Raw genomic sequence first — 26,124 nt, 5'->3', positions numbered from 1 at the left:
GGGTGGATTCCCTGACGTAGACGTCAAGATCACCAGCCAATCAGGATTGGCGTAATGAGATTGATGCTTCTGTTTGCATTCGCGTTGAGGCGCATCCCATAGTGAGACATCTCACTTCATGTTACTCTGAGAACTGGGGTTACGTAAGTAACTTATATATTTGGATAATTGCATAGCATAGCATTATAGCATTACACAGTCTCCCTCTGTCGATAGTCACTTGTCGAAGGGTACTTCCCCTTATTCCTATTTTATTTTTCCAAACTTGCTTTGAAATCTTTCAATCATTTAAGAAACAAATGAGGCAGAAAGTCCTTGTTCCATCAGATTTTATACAATTTCCCTTTTTGAGAAATGTGTGCTAATTAATTGTTGATATTAATCAGCACACTGATTGGCTGATCTGCACATATTACATGTAGAAAGCAGGGCATGGATAAGTGTGCAGCTGTTTGTCATTTGTTTAGTTTTAAGGGGACAGGTGTTATTATTCAGCAACATTGCATTATATGTACTTAAATGTGATGGGGCTCTCAGAGTATGACATTTACTGTAACACTGCAAAACACACTCTCTGTCTGCAGTACAGGGTGACATCTCTTAAGCTTGGTGATTGCTTTTACATAAATATGAAATTGATACTGGTTACAGGTGAAATAAACAAACCTCTTACCCATTCTTCTCTTGCCTTCACTGTTTTTTTTTAGCTCATCATCCTTATATTTGTCCGCTGTCCACTTGGAAGATTACATTTTTGAGTTCAAACTTTATTTAATTTCACTACATTTATTTTACAACTTGGATTGAAATGTTAGCTTTTACGTGTTTTGTCCTTTTGATAAATAAAATAAAACCCTAATCTGTTATAATTGAACCAATCATCTTTCCAATCAAACACTATTGTCATTTATTGACTGTCTTGATTTGAAAGGCAGGCTATGTGTTAGTGAAAAATAAGAAACAAAGGATTGAAATACATTTGATTCAGCAGCCCTGCTCGCATCTCTGTGAGATGCATTTGCTTATTGAATAAATTATCTTCCCCATTAAAAGCATTGGTCAATTATAGAATATCATGACTTAAGGTTTACAGTAACAGGCAGTGTGTGGTAGTGACAAATAAGATTACATTTAAGGTTGAATAGATCCGCAAATAGTGCAGCATTTCCAATAAAACTTGAAAAAAAGTATTGCAAATATGTTTTAAAAAGGCTTTTCCTACTCGGCTTTGGCTCATCTCTAAGTAGCTTTGTCGCATTCTAACATGATCACACAAAAATACTAAGATGCTGATATGTTGTTTTGTATTCACATCAAGTTTCAAGGAATCAACACTATGGCCTCATAATGAAGCTAGATGAAAAGTTAAGTGATGACCAAAATTGAATTAGTGTTACGGAGGAAACAAATGTGGGCATCAGATGTCACATAACATGTTAGCTCGAGGAAAAGTAAAGTGATCACCAACATCAGCTAAGTTGTTGAGATAGGATTTTAGGAACATTTAAGTGGACTGGCTGTCTAACATTTCAATCTAAAACGTAATCTGGGTTGTATTGCATATCCAAAAATATATATGTTCAAGCAGATAATTGGATATGAATTTATGTTTTAGGAGACAGGGTTGCTAACTCTGTGTCATAGTATCACTCAGCATGTTTTCAAACATCCAGGCTTTCATGTCATTGCAGAGTCGAGGCAAATGACTGCCTCTCCTCAGTGATCCTTTTTTGACTTTGCAGGGAGCATCTGGTTGTCTGACCTGAAAAGTATGCTGTGAGCCAGGAGATAGCAGAGCATTGTGTACGATAATTAGTGGTTCCTTTGCATGTTAGAGTGAATAGAGATCCCAGTTGGCCAGGAGACGGCCAATTAACTTTCTTTTCTTCTTTCTGTTGAGGCCTGCTCAGCTTCTGAGGATAACATTTAGCCCTTCTTTCTCTGGATAAGTGCATGTAACTATAATTTACCCTGCTACATTTCTTCGTGCACTGCATGTCAAAAATCAAGCTTTGTATATTCTGTTGTAGGTAATCAAAGCTGATATGGAGATTACAGATACTGTAGTTGAAAACTGTTTTTATATGCATTTTTTTTGAATATACAGTATATAAAACAATCACCAGTTAGGTATGTACCCCAGCTTCTGTCATAAAACATACAACAATGGCTTAACAGTCCAAAAGAACCATTTATAGTAGTACAATAAAGAAATAAAGAAAAAAAGAAGTAGAAGGATTAACTAACCATGTCCTCAAACATCCAATTAGAGAATTTCACTTAATTTCATTAAGCAGCAAAATACTCAGTGCCAATGCTATCTGAAGGAATGTTTAATTAACTGCTTCCGGGAATCAAATAGGCGAAACTAAATGGGGCATTGGACACAAATTATAACTCTTATGGTGAATCAGCATTAAATATTTCACTTTAATTCGAAATGTATGTCTCCAGCAGTTTGATTCATCATTTTGTGAAGAACTGATCAGGAATGTGTCAGTTTGCACATGATAATGAAAAGGACTAATATGTAAGTCTTATGGAGATCTGAATCATAGTCTTCACATTTTATTGTGGTGGAAACAACAACCAGTTAGTTTTTCTTTGGCACGCTTACTGAATTAATGAAATATGCTATCTATAAAGGTGAAGACATGTGATGGTCGCCAACTATAATTTCCCTCATCAGATTTGAGTAGAGCTCAACATGCTTATGTGAATGTTAAAGCATCCCATTACCATTAATTAATCATAAATTACAGTCCTATGTCATGGATGAATGTATTGTACAGATTAGAAAACCGTTTTTATAAGTTAAACAATGACTCACTGCAACTTTTCAATTATCCACTGGAGCTTGAACCTTTTAAGTGTAATCAGTCTTTCTCATCAAGTGCATCTGCAATGCCCTTTTGACCAGTCTGTCTGTTTGTCTGGGTCGGTTTCCTGTCTAGGTTTGTGCTGTGTCTATTGGCTCTTTTCACCCAGCACCAGTGTCATTGTTCTTTTTACAGCAGGAATGGAGTAAAAAAAAAGCCATGTTCCACATTTGCATTTTTAAGACCTTTCTTTTGTTTTTTTGGGACGTTTTCTTTTTTAAGTGCTGCATATTTGACTTCAGATAGGTAAGAGGTTTCAATGACAGAGCCCACATAGTATACAGCGCTTTTTCCTTACTTCAGTGAAGTGCTTCATCCCTGCATTAACCAACCTCCTGCCAGCAGTTTGGATCCACAAAGGGAAGCCTAGTGAAAAGAAGGGCTGGTGTTATCTGTAGCTCACATTTTATTAGTTTTTTCTATCTATGAGTATCAGAGATATAGTATCTGTCAGTGATGGTTTCTATCTTTATGCTTTTATGAAGCGTTTGAATAAGAAGGGCATCACTATTGTGTTAATGTGTCAAATGGATGGATGATCAGGCATGTCTTACATCTTACTTTCTATCCACACATATTCTTATACTCTCTCGTTGCCTTTAATAAAAAAGCTTTACAGCATATCATCCTTTCATGAAACTGTTCTTTGTGTCATCTGGACTCCCACACATATTTACACTAGATACATATTTAGGAACAGCACCAACTGTTTTCAGCAGCAGAATGATTTTCAATTATTTAAGTGAAAAATATTTTCCTCACTAAATGTTGTTCCTGTGCTGCTTTAACAGACTTAAAATATTCCCTGTGACCCACAGGAACATTTAAAAAAAAACATTTTCCATTTAATTATTTATTTTATTAACAGCAAGCAGGAAATATGTTATTGTGAAAATGCTTCCATCACTCAGTTAAAATTCACATGGATGCAAAAATAATAAATACTTTACAATTACACCCAATGACATGTCATGCACTGAAAATGGTCATTAAAATTATTTAAAACTAGTAAATGTGCTGTTGAGGGAAATGGAGATTTTAGGCATGCGACTGGCAGACATTTTGAAGATGGTGAAGACAGGCTTAATCACTGTCATTGTCACGATGTCTAAGTGAAGCAGTTATTTTACTTTTTAATGCGCTTTTATTTATTTATATTTTTAGAAGAAGAAACACGTTATTGTTGCCATCCTAATTCATACCTGTTAATGTTTCCTTGCAATCACAATATTTATTTCAAAAGATGAATACAACTTTTACTTAATCTGTTCAAAACATGCAACAATTGAATCACTGTGGGATTTTAGGTTGAGGCGAAGAGAAGTCCAAGGCTGGGACTCACTGGTATTGCTGTTGACTAACAAACCAGATTTACCAAAGTTTGCAATAAAAGCCTCTGCCCTTGGAGGATGTTTCTCTGTTCTATCTGTGTGCCTCTTTCAGGCTCAGGGTAGATGAAATGTAATGATAATTTGACATTGTTAATTATAGTGGCATTCCTTTAAGCCAATGATGTACTGTAATCTCAGTGATGATGAAGCCTACCAGAACACATCCTGCCTCTGTTTACCTCCCTGGTTAGCCTCTCAAGGTGACAAATGATTGAGTTCAGCATCAGTCCTTGGTGACTAATCACTTACAGTTACTGCAGCAACCTGCCTACACCCATCTGTGTGTTTCTGTGATTCTCTGTGTCTCCTAAACACACCTACACACATTCGCACACACATTACACTGCTGAAACTCCCTCGTTAATAGTTTGAAACTCTCATAAGCATTTTTCCTCATCAAACCCTTTACTCCATTTATTTACTGTTTTCCTGTCATGGTCTGACAACCACAAGCTGTTATGAGTACCTTGTTATCTTGTTATACAGTTATGTTTATGAGCCCAGGATAGGATTAGATTAAGACTGTACATAATAGCTCTAAGGAATTATTTAGGACGGTTCTATATTTTTCAATATTTTAGGAGACATTCTTATGTCCTAAGTTTTACAGGTAAAGTTTAAGACCTACATTTGTAGTGGAATTCACATTAAATGGTTGGTCCATCCCATGTCCTTAGTAGTATTTCGAGTTGCATGTAGTTTTAGATTTTATACTCTAACATGGACGTCAATGCTTCTTTCCAGATATTTTGGTTACTTTAAATATTCCCCAGTAATGTGTCAACTAATGAGTATTTTACTAAATCAGATGATTTTACTTTTATTATTTGTTGAATTAATTGGTCTGTGATGCTTCTGAATACTCATAAAAATATCCTTACCAGTTTTCCATTTTCCAAGGTGACAAGCTTAAATGTCTTCTATGTGAGACCAGCAAAGCAAAACCACATACATTCATTTACATTAAAAAACATCCTCACATTTAAGAAGCTGCACACATTGTATTCTTTGTTTTCAACATAACTTAAGCAATACATTGTCAATGTATTTTCCTTTTTGTGCATCAACAACAATGATCTTCCGACATGAGAGCAGTTTGTGTAATCTGAATGATTTGACCCATTAAGACATTTTTATGACAGAAAACATTGCCATAGTGGTTCAAACATTACATAAATATGCAGCTGTTCCCCTCATTAACTTTAAATGACGTTATACAATTTATAGTTCCTCACAGTTGCCTGATAATTGCTTGTCAACATTATTACTTTCCTACTATTATTAATGTACTTATTGCCATAATATATATTAATGTTGCAAACAAACAGGTCACCTGTTTGTTTGTCCTGCATGATAATTCAGATATTGACTGTTTTATTTCAATAATGAACACTATGAGGCTTAAATAAATGCATTAAAACCTTTAGAGGCAAATGCTCTTACCAAATTAATGTTGATAAGACGGAGAGTAATTTCACCTCTGTGCCCAGTGCTAATTTAAATTACCACAAAGCTGGTTAATGCTTTAGCATTGCACCTATCCTTAGAGGACAATAAATGCTGGGCCTAAATATAGAACACACAGTGCTGAAATTGCTTTGAAATGCAAAACCACTTTCCCGGCTTACTAAATGTCACTGCACAAATGAGTGAAGGATTTGAAGGGGAACTCGTAAAGGAACAAAGCGAGAAATAAGGGATCTGATAATTGTGTATTTTGTTGATCAGATGAACGATATACAATAATATCCTAAAAAGTTTAATATTATGTAAACAGTAACTGACATACAGGTCTATACATTTGTTTTGCAATGTGTCACTGCAGTGACTGTGTATAGTTAAAGCGTGTTTGTTTACTTGGTACAGGTGAATGTGAACCTGCAGTCTAAAGTTATAATTGTGTGTGTGTGTGTGTGTGTGTGTGTGTGTGTGTGTGTGTGTGTGTGTGTGTGTGTGTGTGTGTGTGTGTGTGTGTGTGTGTGTGTGTGTGTGTGTGTGTGTGTGTGTGTGTGTGTGTGTGTGTGTGTGTGTGTGTGTGTGTGTGTGTGTGTGTGTGTGTGTGTGTGTGTGGGTGGGTGGGTGGGTGGGTGGGTGTGTGTGTGTGTGTTGAGGGGTTTCTTCTATTCTAAATCCTCACATCGGCATTCACCGACAAAACGCTTATGAGGCAGAAACAGTGCAGTGAGCAAGCCTCCGGAGTGACAGAAGGTGAATTAGAGAGTGATTAGAGGTGAATTCTAATCCACACTCCCAGGTGTCTGCCTGTCATCTGTAGGACAGGGCATTTGCAATCTAACGAGAAGAGTGTCAGACAGGCCGCAGCATTGACACGCACAGCTCCACAATAGCTGTCCGGCACAAACACATGGTTGCGGCATGTCTTTACAGACAGTCACATACATTCAGACATGAATCTCACGCAGGGCACAAGTGGCTGACAGAGAGTTGTGATTTTTTAAATGTTCAACATGACCCTCTTTGCTTCATGTGGTAGGAGAGCTGAGTGACAGTTGAGACTGAGGGAGAAATACTGCAGTAAAAACCATTGTCTACCAGACAGAGTTTGATCTTTGTGGCTATGCTTGCAGGCAGTATACAAATGGATGCATACAAAGTAACACATTGTAATTCGCTTTTTGATAAAAAGCCTTAGCTAAATGAGAGCTAATGTAATTAAAAAAAAAACTCCATCCTCATCTGATGCCCTTTTGTTTAAGATGTTGCAATCATCACACATTCATTTACAGTTGATTCAATACTGGAACCTTTTGTGAGCTACATAGAGTATAATTTCTATGAACGCGGGTCTTTCAACATTTTTCTGAATAATATTCAATGTAATGGAGGCGTGTGGTGCAGTGGGTTGAGCGTTGGTGATCAGATCAGGGGGTCACAGCTTCAAACCCCACTACAGTCAGCATGTTGTTGTGTCCCTGGGCAAGACACTTCACCCCAAATTGCTTCTGTGGGAATTGCCCACAGTATTGAGTATGTAAGTCGCTTTGGATAACAGCGACTAACAAGTGACATGTAATGAATATTGTATTAGAAAAAGTATGGCACAGTTTGGAACTGCCCTTGACAAACATGAATTGATTTATTTTTATCTTCCTCTGTCGGTACAAGATTAGACACAATCATAACAATTAAAAAGCAACATCCACTTTTTTAACCACTGATGCCATTTTTCCTTCTTTGCAAGAACTTATACGTCTGACAGACCTTGTTAGCCATTCAATTGAAATATGTCAAGAACTCAATCTCAATCACAGCTTGGTAATGTAATGTAATTGACGCACATCGTTGTTCACATGTCAATTTTTCAATACCATTATGAAAACCACTGATGCATGTTTCTGGCCTTCAGGGCGGCAGCACAAGGACATTACTGAATAAGTGGCTGGCTGATGCAGTCCCATTTAATGGAAGGCGTTTATTTGTGTGTTTAACATTATGTGTGATGTACCCTATAGTTGTTAGGGAAAATCTAATAGCACCATCAGAGACAGCTTCATTATTTACCTTGCCAATTTGTAGTTGTCATCTCAATCATTAGCTAATGTAAGTAGGGTTAGGTACTTGTAAATATTTCACTCTAAAGTAATTTACCATCAAGTAAGTAAAGCTCAGAAAGAAACACACTGCCAGAGTTTGAACTGGATCAAAAAGAAAACGTTTTTAAGATAAAGTGGTTTAGAAATAGTGTGTTAAAACATTTCAACCAGAGAGCATTGGCAAGGTGATTTTGAACTGCCTAATGCTAATGCTAATTCCCGGAAAATATGAGTATTACATTAACGTCTAGGCAGGGCTGTCATCGGAACCATCTCTCTCCCGTCACCTTTGGGTCCCTGGAGACGGATGTGTGCCGAGAGGTAGCGAGGAGGTTCAGAATGAGAGGGGCTTTCATTAAGAAGGTAAAATATGAGAGCAATAAAACACTGCACTTAATCTGTCCATTCAAATTAGCCCCATTAATCATAATTAATTCGCTACATTATATTTCCCTACTTAATTACATGTGCTACAAAGGTATAATTGCCTTGAAGGATGCATATTGTGATCAATCATCCCCCTGGAGTGGTGAATAATTTTCTCTGGTCATTAACAACGGTGTGTTTGTCTGAGAGTTGTTGACAAGCTTATGCATGAGGATCCACTTCTGTTTTAAGCACTTGCACAGTACATGGATATAGGAATATATTAGTTACATATCAGTTTGCTTTTTTCAACAGGATATGTCTATTTCAGGATAAAACTGACAGGTTTTACTCACCAATATGTTGGTTAGAATGTAAGCTAGACAATAGTTCTCTGTTGCACCACAAATATATGTTATATACAAATTGATTGTTGGCAAATTAACTATTCATCAGCACTGTTGACATTAAAATCACATCAACAGCAAACAAATGGAGTGTCTTGGGGAAATGGAGAGGGGAAAATCTGGAAGTTAATCAGAAGAGACACGGGTTAAATGAAATGAGTCACAAGTTTTTAATAAGCATTCAGCAAGGACTTGTTACTTCTCATCTTTTGGTATTTGGGATCTTTTTTTACCAATTTCTTCGAAAACAGCTAAATTAAGGCTAAATACTTACCATAAATAGCTCGTAGAGTAGGGGATGATTCTAAATGTGAAAGTTATTTATCCAGATAAAAGGCTACTCACACCCATAAACTCTCCTCACATGGTCACGGTCAGCTTTGCCGTTGTGAAACAATCAATCTTGTCCCGCCTTAATCACCCATCAATTTAGCTGCTGCGCTTGTTTTTGAATAAAAGGGACAATGTCAGTGTCCTGAACATAGAGTTCTCCATCAAACAGCCCATTCAAAATGATAAGTCATTTAATTAATTGCCCTTTATTAACCTTTTGACGTTTGATTAATATCTCATCAACAACTATATCATTTGTCCTTGCACTACGTGGGACCAAACCTGTTTAACTATTCCAGGGAACCAATGCAGTACAAATGCCTTCAGGAAAAGGTTATTGTAATGCTTTGTCAGACGGTTATTGTGAAGTCTCAACTATTTTCTCCTGCTAGCAACAGGGTGACCAGACATGCTTTTTAAATTAGGACACTCACCATTTATAAGCTTTTCTCCCTGCAACCAGACTTGGGTGCTCCTTGTCCCAACAATAATATAGGGTACACTTTAATAGTTTCAGACACCAACGGTTTGTCTGATTAAAGCAAGGAGTGGTGATGGTGTTTTGTGTTCTTCACACTTAAGACAATGGCCTCCAGTTTGTTGGCAGTAAACTAGCGAAAGAGGGTGATAAGTAAGCACAGTGTTGTCTCTGAGTTTCACACAGGCATGGAGCAAACGACCCATTAGTGCTAGCACTGTGGAAATCCTGATGTCAGTGTTACAGAAGGTTCTCTCAATTAAATACCTTTTAAAGGATGCCCAGGTTAAGTTTTTTAATTGAAAACAAATCAAATCCAAAGGCTTATATACAATCAGAGTGTGTGTACTAATATTAAAGTTATATAACAAACAACAGATCTAACAAGAGATCTGTTATGAAGTACTCACATCTCTAGTGCTGCAGAACTCGAAAAATACATTATTATTTCTCTTTCACATCCGATGTCCTATTACTTGGGTTTCGTTACAGTTCAGATAATTATGTTTGTGTAGGAACACGTTGAAGGGACTTGTCAGGAGCGCAGTATGCATCAGTTTGGGTGAACAGACCCATACATAAGTCACTGATCACAATAATGGAAAAACTGTAATGCTTTTGTATTTAAGCATGCATAAGATACTGACGATTCTTGAGCACATCTGATGATTAATAATAATAAGAATAATACATTTGATTTATATAGCACACTTTAAAAACAACTTCATCTCAAGGTGCTTCACAAATCTATAAGGAGAAAATAATAAAACAAATAAAATAAAAAGATATCTAAAGGAGCATATTGAATAAAATATGGTAATATAAAAAATAAAAATAAAAGGTTAAGAGCATAAAAGTTTTAAAATAAAATAAATAAATAAAGTAAAGGACAGTCAGTAAAATGTGGTGTGGAACAGGTGGGTTGAGGCTTTTCTTAAAAACTGAGAGTGATGCAGAGGTCCGTATGTTCCCTGGAAGCTGATTACACAGACGTGGACCCAGGGAGGAGAAAGCACGGTTTCCCATGGTGACCAGTTTTGCCCGGGGGACAGCCAGGAGATTGGGGCTGGCTGACCTGAGTGTGCGTGAGGTATGTGAATGTTTTCTGGTTAGCATTTCCTGTAGGTAGGTGGGGCCAGTGTGGTTGATGGCATTGAAGACCATTTTGACCAGTTTTTCTGCGTCCGGTTTGGTGAGGGAGTGTCGCATTTTGGAGATGTTCCTCAGGTGGTAGTATGAGGCTTGGCAGACCGTCTTAGGCCCCAGCCACACGAGGACGATAACGGTCGTTTCCGTTACCGTTTTGTGTCATATAGACCATTCGGCCACACTAGGACGAGAGAATATGGCACTAAACGACTAAGGTAGCAATAACGGGTCCCAAGGTGGATAGAACGGCATACGCAACGCTCTGGGGGGTCCAACGGCTCCGTGTGTACAGGGGCGGACCTAGCATATTTGGTGCCCTAGGCGATCTTCACCACTGTGCCCGCCCCCCCCCAAAAAAAAATCAAAACATCTTAACAGTTATACACTAAAGTACTGCACCTTTATTTATTACAAACAAGAACAAGAGCTAAGAATAAATGTAAAGTGCATACTAAATAATTAAAACAAACAACTTAGCTAACAAACAATAATAACAATAACAAACAATAACAATAATGTGCAAATTTGCTTTAAAAGAAAATTATATATTGTAAAATATGTTACACATGTCGAAATATAATATGCTAAATAAACAAACAAATAAATAAAAATTACAAATTCACTTTGTCTCAAGAACTATTTACATTCCACTCCCTATCATCACACAAGGTTAGGCTACATATTAGCTCCTACTGGTTTCCATTTTCAGTGCAATCCTTCTGGCCTTCCTCGCTGCAAAGTCATCAATCACATCATCATATGAAATCTGACCACCAACCTCATGGTTAATACTGATTACAGCCAGACCACTGAGGCGTTCTTGAGCCATGGTGGACCTCAGGTATGTTTTCGAGAGTTTTAATTTGGAAAAACTCCTCTCGGCTGAAGCTACTGTTACTGGTAGCGTTGCACTGATCCGCAGAGCAATACACAAGTTGGGATATATTTCGGTGAGCTGCTTTGTGTGTATGAATTTCAACAACTCAAGAGTTGTCATGCTCTTTGATGGCAAGTCAGGTACATTTTCCAACTCCTGAGCCAGCTCCTTCCCATCCAAATCAGATTGCCCTCCATGGCTTAAGGTGTGTGCAAGTGCCTCTGCTTGCTTCATCAGCTCTTGGTGTGGCAGGTCTGGGAAGTTGTACAGAATGCCAAACTTGTCTTGCACATGTTTAAGAGTGGTAAACCTCTCCTTTTGTGCTGACACTGCAGCATCCACCACCACGTTAAAGAAGGTTACCTCCAGATTTTGCAAGGCATCCCTAAATGGCTCATCAGGAGACTCATATGAGAAGTGCCTCTTTGTTGACTTCCTCCGCTTTTGCACAAGGACTGCGTCCACATTCATGTCTTCACACATGTCCTTGGCTGATGTTTGTGCAGCCACAAAACCTGTGGCTCGGTAAGATTCGAGAGCTTTTTCAGTCTTTTTCAGTAGACTTACTGCTACATCCACTTGCATTGTTTGGGACTGCAGGAGTTTGCTCACCTGCTGAATTTGACTTAACATGTCATACCAGACCACTGTGCACAGTGAAAAGCGGAATGACCCCACTTCTTCTGCCAGAGACTGGGCTTCAATCCTGATGATTGGGTCTTTGGCCTGGTTTCTCACCTCAAGCAGTGCCTCTCTCACAGCTGCGGCTTCATATCGCAGAGGCTCCACAGCTTTCACTCTGCTCTCCCATCTGGTTTCTGACCACATTTTGAGTGAAAGGTTGACGTGTTTCTTGAGGATGGCCCATCTCTGTGTAGAGGCAGAAAACAGGCAGTATAGCTTCTGCACAATGCCAAAAAAATGATATGACATCTTTTGAGCTTTTGGCAGCATCAGCAATGACCAAATTGAGTGTATGTGCCCCACAAGGCACAAACAAAGCTCTTGGGTTCAACTGCGGTAGCCTGGCCTGTACTCCCTTGTTCTTCCCTCTCATATTTGCGCCGTTGTCATATGACTGTCCTCTGCAGTCATCAAGGCAATCTGCAACTCCTCCAGCCTCTTCAAAATCAGGGCGGACAAACTTTCACCAATGGACTCCTCTGCTACTAGGAATCCCATGAAGTGCTCTTTAATCTGGGGTTCTTCTTCCAGTGTCACAATTCTGATGACTACTGACAGCTGTTCAGTGTGGCTAACATCCGGGGTGCAATCTAAAATGAGGGAAAAGTACTTGCATTTCTTTATTTCTTGCACTATTGTTGATAGAATCTTTCCACTGATGCATTCAATCAACTCATTCTGAATGGTTTTGCCCAAGTAGCTGTGGTGGGATGTTTGACTTTTAATCTTGTGGATGTGGTCTTTCATCACTGGGTCAAACTGCGCCAAAAGCTCAACCTCTTTCAAAAAGTTTCCATTTGAAGGAGAGTGGAGTATTTCTGTCTTTCCTCTCAATGCCATATTTCGCCCTGCCAGAGACTGTACAACAGCAACCAGTCGTGTCAGCACTGCTCTCCACCGACTCTTCTCTGCCTCAAGGAGGGCCTGCTCTTGTTTGTCTATTGTTGTACCTTGTTTTAATCGAACTGCCAATTCTTTCCATGACGCCAAATTGTTTAGGTGTTCCGGACTATTTTCATGGCTGGTCAAAGCAGCACTTGCATTTTTCCAATCCGACAGTCCTGCATTTGTTAAATGAATTTGTTTTGGAGAGAAAAGTTGACAACAAAAACAAAAAAGACTGTTCTTCTTTTTTGAATATGTCACCCAACTTCTTTTGATCCTTTCTCCATTTACTAAGGTCCTGCTGAAGTACTGGTGGTGGTAACTTCTCCCATCATCTCTCCTTGGGAAAATGAAATCAGGTGTTATCTGATATGGTCCTCTCCGAACAAACTCTGTCCTCATTGTGTCTGTGAGATGTGAAGGGCAGTCAGCAGGATCGGTTGGTAGTGGATCGTCTGTCTTTGCTGCATCTGGAGGGCATGTGAAGCACATTTTCTCACCTCATATTCACAATATCTTCACACACACACACACACACACACACACACACACACACACACACACACACACACACACACACACACACACACACACACACACACACACACACACACACACACACACACACACACACACACACACACACACACACACACACACACACACACACACACACACACACACACACACACACACACACAACCCCAATTCCCAAAAAGTTGGGACAGTGTGTAAAATGTAAATAAAAACAGAAAGCGATTATTTGAAAGCATGAGGACAATTAGGTTTATAGCTAAACATCTTTACATTCATCAGGCACACACCTGAGAAGAGTGTATGAGTGGAATCTGTGGTGCAATCAGGATGAGATGCAGCAGGCTGTTCTGACGTTCCATGCAGTGGTTCTGGGCCTATACATACTGTATATAGAGAACACACAGGAGCAAATATATTGGCTGGATTAGAAATGGCACGACAGTCATTTTTACATTCAATTATTTATCATCACATCAGGAACATCTATTGACATATTGTACTCACCAGAACAAACAGGCAGAGTGGTCAGTGGCAGGGTGGAATCAGTGGTCATCTCATCAGGATGAGCAGCTTGCTGTTCTGACGTTCCTTCATGTGGTTCTAGGTCTATACATATAGAAAGAACACACAAGAGCAAATATATTGACTGGATTTCACATTAAATTATTTATCATCAGGAACATCTATTGACACATTGCACTCACCTGAGGAAGACGGCACAGCTGAGGTGCATGGCTGTTCCTTGTCAACTGATGCAGCAGGTGGTCCCAGATATTTTAAAAGTGAATCTAAAATGATATAACAAAATGTGTATTATCAACATTGAATAATTTCCATTTGTTAAATGTAGATATTATTTAGTTTGTAAGCATTTGGACAGCCTGACAGGTCTGATTCAACTAATCAAGAGCTATGCCTATCTTATTAGAACAATTGTGTTAGTTCTGGGTTGGAACGAAAACATTCAACAGGACTGGATTTGAGAACCACTGAGCTAGTTAGCTAAAGTTAGCGCACATTATGACAGGGTTGAATTTGGCAAATGTTTGACTAGGATAGTCAATGTGCTTTCTGAGGTAAACTTAACGTTAGCTAACGTTACCAACTAATTAACATTCCACCACACTGGCTAGCTCGCTACACCAAAACTAACATTGTTATTATTACTAATATTTCTATTTCATGACACAACAAAAATAGCCTTATGACAGTTTCGACTCAATGGCAATAACAAACGCTGGCTAGCTAACGTTGGCTTGGCTAATTAGCAAGATTACAATGCTAATGTTGACAATACAATCAAAATTGCATACCTTTCACCTTGGCACGTTTCTCTTCTTCTTCTTTTCTTCTGTTTCTATACTGCGCTCCGGATGGCTTTTGCCTCTTCATAGTTCTCTAACGTTAGTCTTTCTTTCCTCAACGCTCAATTTTATAAACACTTGACCGATACCCATCAATGCACAGCGCTCTATTATGTTCTGACTGTGAACACCTAAAGCCGAGGCTCTTAGACCGACCGACCGTTTTAGTTTTTTGGCTCATTTTCCCTTATGTTAGAATTTTTTTTTTATGTAAGAATAATGGTTGCAGATATAGAGGGGGGTGCCAAAACTGCGCCAAGCAAAACAAATAAAAATAAAAGCCTATATCGCGTGTAGGAAGCTCCGCCCCTGCGTGTGTACGATCATTTTCTGATAATGATGAGGCAATAGCCCCGCCTCTCCCCACCTCTGCTGCTCACCCCCGCGTCAAAGTAAACTGCACACTGAATTCAGATTAAGTATCTTTCTCTCGATATGGACATAAACGCGAGTGAAGTCTAATCTGACAGGACAAAGACACGCAGCTCTGCTCACCTGCAGCTCCTCCCGCTGTGATGCAGCGGTGAACGGAGCAAAACATACAAACTAATTACCTCTCAAACTACCTAAACTAGTTATGTAAAGGGATGTTTGTAGTGTGGTGATTGACATTATTCACCAACGGATCTATGGGTTGGGGTATTGTTCCGCACAGACATTTTAGTTAACCTGACTTCCTGTTGATGTGAAATCCGAAAACATTTAAAAAATAAAAGATAATAATTTATTCCAAGTTTGCTTGCTTTTCTCTTTGGAAGTCATCACATAACGGCATTGTAGTACACGGTTCGGCTGCATTAAATATTACATATGCCGTAGTTCGCTATTTATAGAGCCCTGATAAGAAGACTTCTAGACAAACAGGAACAACTGCCGCCGAAACTGAATATGTGACGCGGATCATAAATATATCAGCAATTAAACAAAATCTTCAATTTCTCTTCACAATATAAGTCTACTTGCTGTATCAATACTAATTCGGCTGACTTTTATATTTGATCCAATTGGTATATTGGTATATTTACACCATAACGGTGCAAAGCTGATAGAAAAGGAGACCTGGTGGTTAAAGCACGTTATTGAAATCTATTATTTGTATTATTAGATATTAATAGGAGACACAGACAGACAAACTAATAAGGCTTTATTTAAACATTAAAGAATACTTTAGGTTAAGGTCTTATTTTGAATAATAAAAAAGCTTTGGGGGTATAAATATTAAGCCTGACAAGGTACTAATATATTGCTTTCCTGCAATGTTAACTACTGTATGTTTAAGCATTTATTTTAACTGATATAATACATACTGTATTATGCTCTTAAAATATGTATGTAGACAGTATAAGAAATGTGCAGAATATGACAGTTTAATGGTGGAGGTATACACACATATTGATAGATGTCTTGTAATGCACTGTTGAGGAACCTGCGACCCAAGTTTTTCATCTCCGACCTTGTCAGGTATTGAACATTCAATAAATAAAGAACACAGAATTATTAAATATAAAACACAGAATTTGTGTGATTATACTAAATGATTTACAAATAAACACCACTGCATATTTACATCTGTTGCACATGCTGATGTGACACAAATGTTTCCAACTTGGGATCAATAAAGTATATCTATCACGGGGTTTGTCGAGCGAAGCGGAGAGAATAGTTACTTCCGGGTGTAAAATTCAACTCGTGTTTATTAATCAAACAAATAAATAAACACAAGGATAATTATGTGTTATTGTTGAGTAAATAACAGTGTGTGGTTTAGAAAAGAATACAAAATTAGAAGGAAAAAACGATGAAACAATACAGATTTCAGTATTCTGAGCCCCTACTCTCCCCATAACTGACGGCAACAAAAGTCCGACATTATTCAATTAAAATAAAGAAGAAAAAACAATAAGTGTGGCTTGATATTGAGTAAGAAAAAGGTTGATAAACGCTGTGAGAATTGATCTGCGGAGAGCATTTTGCCGCGATCCCAACTCGTCTATTACCAACATTCAGGGAGCTCTATGCAAGTCAATGGGACGCCCTGCCCGTTGAAAACTGACTCTCAAGGGGTACCCTGTCCGTAATATAGTGACGGGGAGGGGCCCTGACCGACCGTCAACATGTGACGGGTTGGGAGTGAGAACGTGTTGAAATCCAATGTCTGAGAGGCTTTTGGTGTCATCCTAGATGGAGAAAATAACCAACATCCCACGCTTTTGAGACAAATATGCAACTGCGTGTGTTAATAATTGCACGTTTTCACTGCTCATATATGCGGGTTCGGGTCAGTTTGCGGATCTTGTGCCGACGGGTCGGGTCGGTTTGCGGAACTAATTGGCAATAGGCCTATATGTAGGTAGCACGGCGGGTTCGGTATTGCACGTTGCGGGTGTGGGGCATGAGCGGGTCTTGAAAATCAGACCCGTGCAGGACTCTGCAGTACGTTAAAGACGGTATGATACTGTGTGTGAAAGAGTCTGGTGGTGTACATTTGAGAATGTGATATTGTTTGTAAGACCAAGTATGAGTTGTGAGCTAGACGGCCTCTCATATCAGGTCATGATCATGTTACAAAATCAACAGTCTTTACCTGTATTGGCAAATAGGCCGACTCATACACAAAGGGTTATTAGTACATTAGTAATGTATTTTACTGGGTTCTGGGACACATTTGTAGAGCTCAAAGCATAGAAATATAAAAGCTCTCCAAAAACTGTGTCTGTATTAGAAGTTCATTAACAGCTTTTTCATTAGTACCTTACTGCATAACATGTTTTTTCCTCTTCCAATTTTATATTTAGTAAATCACAAAAGAAACCTGCTGATCACACGTACTTGGTCTCACAGCTGATTTGGCGTTAAGGCTCAGTGATGTCCTTTTGAGGTCTTTATTCTCGTTCTGAAAATGAAAGAGGGATCTCAGTTTCCCTTTCTACGTGACTAATAACTGTAATCAAGGCAATAACTTAATGCTTTGATGAACCTTAGAGCACGGAGCAATTACTATCTGCTGAGGTGGCTTGTTTTATAACTGAGGTGAGAACAGCAATTCAAGTCTCCCAACTACCAGCTATCAATCAGCAGAGGTGAAATGTTTGAACTTCTCCCGTGAAACTGCATGATGACAGTTAAATGAAGGCCAACATGATAGCTGCTATGTGTAATTGAAATTCTCCTTCAGACTAGGCCAGCACAAGAAGTGATCTTGTCAAATACTCATATTTCATTGATTGAAATTGAGAACACGTCCACCATTTTAAGAAACACTCCTCTACAGTGATCTCTAGTTTTTCTTTTCCTCCTAACAGATGGACAGAAACTCATTGTTTGTGTCCTGACCTCTAGTTTTGAACTACCTGGATAAGGAAATATAAAACTCTAGTTGTAAATCGTGCTTTAGCTGTGATGGGAATGCAACAGATGGCACTGTGGCCGTCATATCAACTAGGAGTTATTATACTTCACGCTGTGTGTGACTATATTCTTAAAAGAAATCAATTGAAAGGTCACCTAACACCACCTATTACTGCCACCATAAACAAGCAACATTTACAAGTAGCAGAAGCTGGCAAGTGGAGATGCAGCAAAAGTGCATTTCTTGGCTGACCTGCAGATTCCACTTTTTTCCATTGGCAGATATCTAATTAACAGCCTACATAGTTTTGCATATTTTCTTCAATGATAAATTCTAATTTTATACATTTCGAACATCATATATAAATGTTATTTGTAAACCAGAGGAGTCCGAACATTTTCGTATTCCTTACTTTGTCTATTCACAAAAAACTATTTGTGATTGAATCTATTCATGACACTGTAAATATGGGTCTTTTATATTGTATAGCTTCCACTTCTGTCCCTTGGCCTTGGATTACAGACCCACGCATTCACAGTTACAAACCTAGTGTAGTCTCACTGAATCAGTTGTGAATACTTACCTATCATCAGGGCTTGATTCTAAAATAAACACATGTAGAAAACCTATCTGTATAATGAGTTTGGTCTTCTGTTAAATTGTTTTCATTATCCTTTTACAGTACCTGAATGTTTACACACAGCTTTTCTTCAGAGAGAAAGCCTCGACTCTACCTTTCTCTCCTAAAATGATCACACGACTGACCCCCCTGCTCCATCCTTAGCTTTGCTACCACCTCATCTCTTTCATCCCTTTTCCCCCAGCTCACAGCCCAGTAATAATTTCCCCTCTACAATGAATTCCTCGACTGCACTCCCCCCCCCCCCCCCCCTACCTCTCATCACTGTGGCCCTGTCTCCTCGGGCTCCACGGCTTGATGAAATGAAAACTGTTTCCAACAATTATTCTTCCTCCTTCGGTTATATTCTCTGCTCCACCCACCTCTCCTTCCCCCTCTGAAAAACCTGAACAATTAATGGAGCTCTTCATCAAGCCTTGTGAAAAGCTCCTCTCCTTGACAAATTACGACACTCTTGGGGGTAAGCACATTATCTAAACCGCACGTTTGTTTACATAAAAAAATACAGAGTGCATAATTTGAAAGGAGTGAAACTCTCCCCAGGTTTGCAGAATACAGATTTAATTTGAATTTTGCTAACTCATCTGTCTAGGCTGTGATAAAACATGACATGTTTTCCCTACAAAGCTATTAAATATGGCCATTTCGAAACGCTTCCACTGAGCAATTTCAAAATGTATTTCACCTGCACTGTCGCTGCAATATTGTTCTTTAAAAGAAAAAAAGACTGTTCTTGAAACTTTTCCACTGTCAATGAGTAATTTCAAATATAAATATAGTTAAGAGATAGAAATGTGATAGTTAAGGGATAGAAATGTTCAGATATAGACACATTTCTCAGCTTGTGGAATAGTCTTCCCTTACCAGGCTTGGAGTGCTTTAAAGGTCCACCTTTTTCCATTTCTTCTTTCTTTCTTTCTTTCTTTACATCCCCTTTATTTCTGCTTGCATGCTTACAGACACTGGGCCATCATTCTCTTGTGACTGGCATCATGTGTCGGAGGTGTCATGATGATCTATACACCTCTAAGTTGTGTCTGAGTTAGTTGAAAGGACTTTGACTGCATTAAGATTAATTGAGTCACTAAGCATTTGGCTATATTCCTTTTTAGGGGATGTTTGTGTTGAGATGTTAGTATCTTTTCACTCTGATTATGTATCTGAATAGTTCTCATGAATAAATCAAATCATTTTTCCATCCTTCCTACATTATCTCTGCCTAGAAAATATACATGAGGTACAGATTTCCACTGTATATACCCAGCACTTTCCTCATTGTGCATAAGGAAATGGGTGAGTTGTCACAAAGTCTGTGTAGATGACAAGGTTTCCTACATGCCTTAGGAGAGGAGTGCTGATCGAAACGCCTACCTAGCTCTGCAGAGGATTCCTCCTAATTGAATGCATGGATGGCTGGAGAAATTAATAGAGTTTTGGGGCATACTAAGTATGGCTAAGCTCATGCAAATTCCACATTTATCCTATAGAATTCTGATCAAATTATTTTCAAAGTGTGATTAATGGTGTCTGTCAAACACATATGCGTGCGTACACACACACACACACACACACACACACACACACACACACACACACACACACACACACACACACACACACACACACACACACACACACACACACACACACACACACACACACACACACACACACACACACACACACACACACACACACACAATAACATAGGCATAAAACCTTCTTCAATATTTTAATCGAACCGCCACTTTTGCTTTTGGTGCTTTTTTCTTTCCTTGTTGTGTGTTGTTTTGAAAAATATAAAAATGTTCTATGATTGAGGCTGGATGACTTTTCATTTAAATGTTGCATTTGAAATAGGAAAAGGGGATATTTTCCAAAAAGAAAAAGACACAACTTTAATTATAACTTACCTGACTCCTCTCAAAAGGGCAGATTTACTCTGTTACAAAATAATGCTTAGTTGGTGATGAGTTTATTAATTACATATCTCAAATAATTTAAACTGTACTCGGTGATTAATAAGGAGTACATACTTTATATTTCAGAAGGTGTATCTTTAGTTTTAGAGGGAGGATTCTTTGATAACTTTGAGCAACTGGGTGTCTAAGGACTTGATTAAGCCAATCACAAGAAGACACCTTGTCCTCAACCTTTGTCAGACTCTGTGTTCCCTCGACTCCATTGCCCAATTAATGACTGTTTGACACAATATCCTCTATTTGCTTGTATCCGATGTGCTGTCACTTCTAGCCAGTAGATGTCTGGGCTGTCAACGCTGGGATTATATATTTGTCTCTTGCCTGCTCCAGACATGAAGTCCCAAGACTCCACAGCATTCACATTTAGAGTGAGAGCTTTCATTCTTTACTTTCTTCTACAATGTTATTGCCCCACCAGAGCTAGTTTAGTCAAATTGGAAATTCACTTGAGCTACCAGAGTGTATCAGAGAGGTCCGTCTTGTGCTTTACAGAAAATGGATGACTGGAGCATTTAGAAGCAGAAAAAGGGAAATGTTAAATTGTCTGTTATTGATTTTTAAAACCAAATTTCTGCAACATTTCATTGAAACGGTTTGTCTTGACAGTTCTTATGCCTGTTTCCGATGCACTTTATTACCCATCATAAAAAAATACCCCATCTTAATGTTGAAATTCAGTCTATGTGAAGGACACTGTAGCATCTATTTACAAGCCAGACATTTACTGCCGCTAGTATTCCTTAACAGAAAGACTTCAATCATTGTATAGATGGTTCAATGTATTACCCAAGGACAATTTGACAGCACAAATGGCTGTGATTTTGACTTTCCACCTCTCCATTATGGGGTTGTCAGTCTTAATGCTGGGACAACCCGTTCTCGATTAGCTGTTACACTCTATAGCACTACTCTGAGTTTTGTTGCCTTTTCATACAGTGAGAGTAAGTCATTTCTTTTGACTTTCTTACTTTTACAACAAATGTAACAGGATGCATGTCTTGGTCAGTTATTCACTCTGCTCTACCAAAACCATCTCTTCATTTACTATACAGAGGGAATTTATGCCAACGAATGCACGGCATGAGAGGTACAGTATTCACAAGAAAATATTATGTTTTTGCTCGTACAATACTCAAACATGACTCGCCTGATACCTCATGAGACTCCAGATATCCATACAGATGTTAAGGACCGTATTGTTTTCCTTTGTTGGTATTTTTCAATGTTTTATTTTTGAAACAGGGTTTTACAAAAACTTGTCAAACTCTCATTTCACAAATATTAACCAACCATTATGAGCTTCTAATGCTGCCAAAGACACAGCCAGCACATTTTACAAAAAAAACTAAAATGTAAATTGGGAATGCGCTCAGTCATCCCATTAAAAGGTAATATACTCATTATACTGTATATAAAACTGATTATACTGTTGCCATTACTACTGCCAAAACCACTAATATCCTCAAGAGATTAAATTAAAAACCTTGATTTTTACCATCTTGCACTTTCCAAAAAGCTACTTTTCAAATACAAATATTTTGCAGTTTTTGGCAAGTTTTTGTCTTTGAATTGCCACACCGAGTTGCATTGGTTTTTAAAACTCAACAGTTTTCCTTACAAATATCAGATAATCCACTTGGCATAGTGTAGATTCAGAGAAACAGCAAGACATTCTACTTTAGCTCTTGAATTTATAGTACAGAGAACATCAATGACTGACTTGCACTGACAGATAAAAGCTGTCATGTCTACAGAGATGATAACTGAAATAAAATAATATAGTTATGAGAAATGTTTCTGATTTTAAATTGACATTGGACAGCCCCCTGTTGTACTGGGACCTCTGCTCCTCCGTTAGTCTGGGCTTCACATTTAAAGTTGGCATTTCCATTGCTTAATGATGACACTTAAAAGAATGTTTGCAAGTTGCGTCAAAATATTTCGAGTCGGTGCCAGAAGATGCTCCTTAACCGTTCATTCTGTCAGACACTGTGGTGGCCAGTGTGCTCATCTTTGCCGTGGTGTGCTGGGGTGGAAACACAAACACTGGGGACACTGGCAGGCTGAACAAGCTCGTGAGGAAGGCAGCTCTGTAGTTGGAGTACAACTGGACAATCTGGAGGAGGTGGCAGAGGGGAGGGCGAGGAGGAAGCTCGACAGCATCCCGGAGAACCCCTCCCACCCACTCCATGCAGAGTGAAGATGAGGAGTACGTTCAGCCACAGACTCATCCCTCCACGACATAGCACCAAGCGCCTCAGACAGTCTTTTGTGGCTGTAGCAGTAATGTAAAAATAATAATAATATAAAATCACTGGACATAAATATACACTGTTTTCACAACCCATGTTAATATAGTAGACCAAATATGTTGATAAATATGTCACTATATGTACAGATGTCCATATTCACTTTTCACTTGTCACTTTAACTCATTTGTCATGTCTCGCAAATTATGTTAGTTAGTTTTTGTCTTGGTCTAGTGATTTTCCCCTTTATTTTTGAATAGTAACCTTTCCTCTCGTTTCAGATACTCTGACCTCCCTTCCTTGTGTGTCTCCCACTCCTGTGATTGTCGACCCCGCCCCTGATTGTTTCCACCTGTTCTCCATTACCTGGTGTATTTATTGTCCTCGTCTCCCTTTGTCCTGTGCCAGTTCGTTTCGTTCCTTGTGACTACCACCAGCATTTGCAATCCAGGATTAACCCCAAGCAGAGCTTTGAGCCACGTCTTGTTTAAGTATTTTTGTTGTTCATGCTCCTAGTGTTTTTCCTCTTTAAGAGTGATTTTGTTTTTGTACCACTATCGTTGAGCTTTGGTTTGAATAAAACCTTTTTTTTGTTAAATTCTGTGAGTTGTGCATTTGAGTTCATACCCGTTTAATCAGTCGTAACAGTACGAACTGGCCTAAACATGAACCCAGCCGACTCTGAACAGCTGAGAGCAGCGCTTCGCTCTCAGGGAGGCCGCCTCGCTCAACAGGAGGATCAGTTAACGGCCATCCAGCAGGGAGTATCACACGTCACAGACAGCCAGAGGGAGTTCGAGTCATCTGTTACAAACCAGATTAACCACCTGGCGGGGCAGATCCACCACCTGCTCGCTCACCTCAAGACTGAGCCCTCACACCCACCTCCGGCCGGACCCGAAGCGAATGCGGACCCGGCGCCCGCTTCCCACACCGTGTCAATCCGCCTGGCTCCGCCTGAGAAGTTTTCCGGGGAATCCCATGACTGCCGTCCATTCCTGGTGAATTGCAGCTTACATTATAGCCAACTACCGACAGCCTTTCCCACGGAGAGATCCAAGGTGGCTTTTATGATTTCCCATCTCACCGGACGAGCGGCGGCGTGGGCTACGGCTGAATGGTCACGTGACTCGCCGATATGCGAGTCTTTGGGACAGTTTACGGACTCCCTGACGAACATTTTTGACCACACGTCCCCAGGCAGGGAAGCAGCTCGGGCTCTTTACAAGTTAAGTCAAGGAAGACGCAGTGTGTCAGACTACGCAGTGGAATTTCGCACCATTGCGGCCGATAGTGGCTGGAATTCTTCTGCTTTGTTCGATGCCTTTATTAATGGGCTTTCTGACCCTATTAAGGATCAGCTGGCACCCTTGGATCTGCCAGTGGAACTAGACTCTGTCATTGCCATGTCCATAAGGATTGATAACAGACTTGCTGAGAGGAAACGGGAGAAGGACAGGGCTGCACTACCCTATTTCCACCCTAGAGGGCACTCCTACTCTTCTCACACTCAGGAGACTGCCATGCCACGTTCCTCTTTCCTTCCATCCCAGAGATCAGCGTCCCCCAACAAGGCCGAGGAGCCAATGCAGCTGGGACGTGCCAAGCTGTCCACGGAGGAGCGGCGGCGCCGCCTGCTGGAGGGAAGATGTTTTTACTGCGGTCAACAAGGTCATCTTCTCTCTGGATGCCCGGTAAAAGACGGGGCTCACCAGTGAAAGGGAGGGCACTGGTGAGCCGTCTTTCCACGGCAGACTTTCCTCCCCGCAAGTTGACCAACATAAAGGTAATCTGCCATGAAAGAAGTAACTCTCAAAAAGTGTTAATTGACTCTGGGGCTGACGAAAGCCTGATGGATTGGGGATTAGCTCATGAACTGAGACTTAATACTGAACTTTTGTCGTCCCCTTTGAAAGCCAGTGCTCTGGATGGCAAACTTCTATTTCATGTCACACACAAGACCGAACCCGTCACTATCATGATTGATGATCATTGTGAACTCATGTCGTTTCACCTGTTTAATTCTGCTCAACATCCTCTCATCCTAGGTTTTCCCTGGCTAACCAAGCATAACCCCTATGTTGATTGGCGGTCAGGTAAAATTAAGGGGTGGGGGCAGGAGTGTTCACAGGATTGTTTTAAGTGTGTGGGAAACATGGCAGTAGGAGGGGTTTCTGGGGAATTTAATACCGATCGGGTTACTAATACTCAACATAGCCTGGACCGCAAGAATCAAACCCCAGATTTAACTTCTGTTCCCCCCTGTTACGATGACCTGGCCAAGGTATTTTGTAAAGTGAGCGCCACCTCCCTTCCTCCTCATAGGCCGTATGATTGTGCCATCAATCTGTTACCTGGGGCTCCAATTCCGAAGGGTAGGTTATACTCCATCTCGGGTCCGGAGAAGGAGGCTATGAAGGAGTACATTGACACCTCTCTTCGTGCAGGTCTGATCCGCCCGTCTTCCTCCCCGGCTGGGGCGGGTTTTTTCTTTGTGGGAAAAAAGGACGGGTCCCTTAGGCCATGCATTGATTATTCTCCTTTAAATGACATTACGGTAAAGAACAGGTATCCTCTCCCCCTCATGGCTACTGCTTTTGAACAACTTCAAGACTCTAACATTTTTACCAAGTTAGACTTGCGTAATGCCTACCATCTGGTGAGAATTCGTGAGGGGGATGAGTGGAAGACTGGGTTTAACACACCCACAGGGCACTATGAGTATCTCGTCATGCCATTTGGTCTCACCAATGCTCCAGGAGTTTTTCAAGCACTCATTAACGATGTTTTAAGGGAGTTTTTAAACCGTTTTGTGTTTGTATATCTTGACGATATTTTAATATACTCACCTGACAAAGACTCTCATGTTCACCATGTACGTCAGGTCCTCCAAAAACTCCTGGAGAACAAACTGTATGTGAAGGCAGAGAAATGTGAGTTTCATGCTAAGACTGTATCCTTCCTAGGCTTTATCATAGCTCCTGGTCTGATCCAGATGGA

The sequence above is a fragment of the Notothenia rossii genome (assembly GCF_949606895.1).
Source record: "Notothenia rossii genome assembly, chromosome: 1".
Classification (NCBI taxonomy): Eukaryota; Metazoa; Chordata; class Actinopteri; order Perciformes; family Nototheniidae; genus Notothenia; species Notothenia rossii.
Note: the sequence above shows the minus strand (reverse complement) of the source record.